General features: G+C 42.1%; 1 protein-coding gene across 1 annotated transcript in view; it reads right to left on the bottom strand.

The window, feature by feature from the left end:
• Positions 1 to 2,404: 2,404 nt before the first annotated feature.
• The window catches only part of LOC125027619, a 95,587-nt gene continuing 95,491 nt past the window's right edge, over positions 2,405 to 2,500 (bottom strand). Inside the window, exon 13 of the mRNA XM_047616741.1 lies at positions 2,405 to 2,500. This exon is cut by the window's right edge and continues 679 nt beyond it. The gene's annotated coding sequence lies outside the window, so the exon portion shown is untranslated.

Here is a 2,500-nt window from a genome sequence, read left to right as displayed (position 1 = left end):
TTTCGAATAGATAGAGAAAAACCTCTTCGGCGTGCTTCTTGTCCGGCCTCCTGTAGGGTGAGGCCTAGCTTCTATAAAATGCATTATGGGAGCCACCAAAATTGCACATGCACATGACTGAGCAGAGTAATTTGTACGGTTATGGCCAGATTGGGCACATAGAGGGCAGCGAGCTGTTAGAGTGACAGTGTTTGGCTGGGTGGCCAAAACACCAACAATTCTGACAATGATGGGGAAGAGGTCGATATGGTTGGAGAGGGTAGGACACTCCACCAATATAAACTTCATGGGGGAAGTCATGTCTATGGGAGATAATCTTGACAATATTGGTGTAGTACTTACGTTGGCCTCTAGGAGGAATAGTGTAGCACTGGACTGCCACTGAGTCATAGTCGATGAGGCATGCGAGCAAGTCATTTTCATAATCTGGACCAGTCCTTGTTGTAGACAGGACAGTCAGTTGGAGAAACGGAAACGATTCCGGTACAAGTATTAAGGGAGGAGTGAGGTTGGACAGGAATAGGTTTACAAGTGAGGTCAGTCAGGGTAGATAGTGCATGAGCTTGGGACTTAGATGTAACTGCGACAAGGCGTGAACGGTCAGAATGACTGTGAAAGGAAACTTTGCCTACTTGTTTTAGGAGATATTGTTGGAAGAGAAGGGTATTGCCTGAGTATGGGGCTGTAGGGGGAATCACATAGAATTGATCCCATTTGGCTGAGCCAAAACAGGTACTCATCAAGAGCTCATCAAGGGCGGGAGGAAGATGGGGTGGAATGGAGAGAGGTAGTACTATTGAGAGGACAATAAGGATGAAGAGTAGTAAAAAGGGGGTGGGGATAGACAATGAAGAAGACTATGCAGTAGAAGATGGAGTGGAAGATGTTAAGAGAGAGGAAGGAGTGTATTCTGAAGGTAATGACCTTGGTGGATAATTCAGAATGGATAAAGTTGACAGGAAACATCGAGGAGGTTGTATTATTATCAGTCAGAGCCCTGGTCAAAGGAAAGGCAGGGGTTGGGAAACCAATGAAATCAAATTTAGATAGGCTAGTTGATGAAGAGTCAAGCCGTAATGCCCCTAATAAGGTTAAAACATTTTCATTATTGGCTAGGAGGGAACCCTTTCCCCTCAGGGTCCCCATGAATGTCAAGGGCTGGGGAATTAACAAAAAAAATACTGTGCCCATGGCTTCCGGAGGCTGTTTATGACTGACACAAAGCCAGCCTTTCATCCTTTCAGCATGGCTCTCACACCTTAGAAAGTGGTCAGAAGGGGATGATAAAGAGAAGGAAAGGAGAGAGGGAGAAGAAAAGACCATGCAAAATTAGTTAAGGCGAGGGCTGAGGTCCAAGGTAGGATGATCCCCTACACTGGGCCTCAGCCTCTGTCTCAAAGGAAGGTCAAATTAAAGAGACATCGTAGGGTCTGGAGTTGTTTTAATGCTGACATGGCAGTGGTGCTGCTAGGCTTTCATGGGTTTGAGGTTGGCCACCTCATGTAAACCAAAACTCATTTTGTATTTAAATTATTCATCTGGACAGCAAGGAGAAAAGGCCTCTGTCCTGTTCATGCTTTTCTCGATTGATATTTTTTGTATTTTAAATCAGGTTGCCGCACATTCTACTGACTTTCAAATTCTAAATGTCTATACACTTACAATATCAGTGTAGACAAAATTATTTCTGGCAAAACAGTAACCTCTACCTCTCTCCCTTTACAGTGCATATGCATACTTCATACAATGAATACAATGAACAGGTTAGTTCTTTGGTGGTAACAATTCATATCCTCATGACCCTCTGTTGTGAGGGAGCATACTCAGACGCCCAAGGCTTGTATTTCAAATTTGCAGGGGCATATTTGGTAAATTCTTTAGCCGATGGCAACCAATTTCCTTGGAATGGTAAGGGGCATGGCTGATCAGACAGATGAAATAAGTGAGCCTAAGCTATGACTGTTAGATGTGTTATATGATCAAACACAATTATCTTACTATAAATATGTGGTTTATCTACCTTATATTATAATATTAGTAACGTATCCCTCTACATATATTGCATGCGTACGTAACCCTCATGTAAACATCAGTGTTGTACACTCCTCCAGAATATACTCGTGTAGCTCAGCAGAGCTCCATATTTTATTCACCTTTTCCCCTCAAATGGAGCAACAAAACAACATATAAAACAAGATGATTGGCTCATCTTTTTACCTCCAACCCTTCTCCTGTTCCTGGTTCTTCTCTTGCTTTTGTTTTGTACCTTTGGCTGTTAGAGCGGTGAGGGAAGGGAGCATATGAAAAAGAAAAAGTGGCGTAATTGTGTGGGTGTGTAGGATGACTATTAACTATGTTTAGTGTAGATGTTTGACACAGCAAATCTATAAAGGAAAGGAAAATCTGTTCTTATAACATTTATTGATTTATTTCTGAGAAGTAACAAATTGTTTAGCCAATAGTCCACTCTTATCAGAACAAATGAATGTCAATAATAATG

The sequence above is a fragment of the Penaeus chinensis genome, chromosome 7 (assembly GCF_019202785.1).
Source record: "Penaeus chinensis breed Huanghai No. 1 chromosome 7, ASM1920278v2, whole genome shotgun sequence".
NCBI lineage: Eukaryota > Metazoa > Arthropoda > Malacostraca > Decapoda > Penaeidae > Penaeus > Penaeus chinensis.
This window is presented reverse-complemented; position numbering and strand designations above follow the sequence as displayed.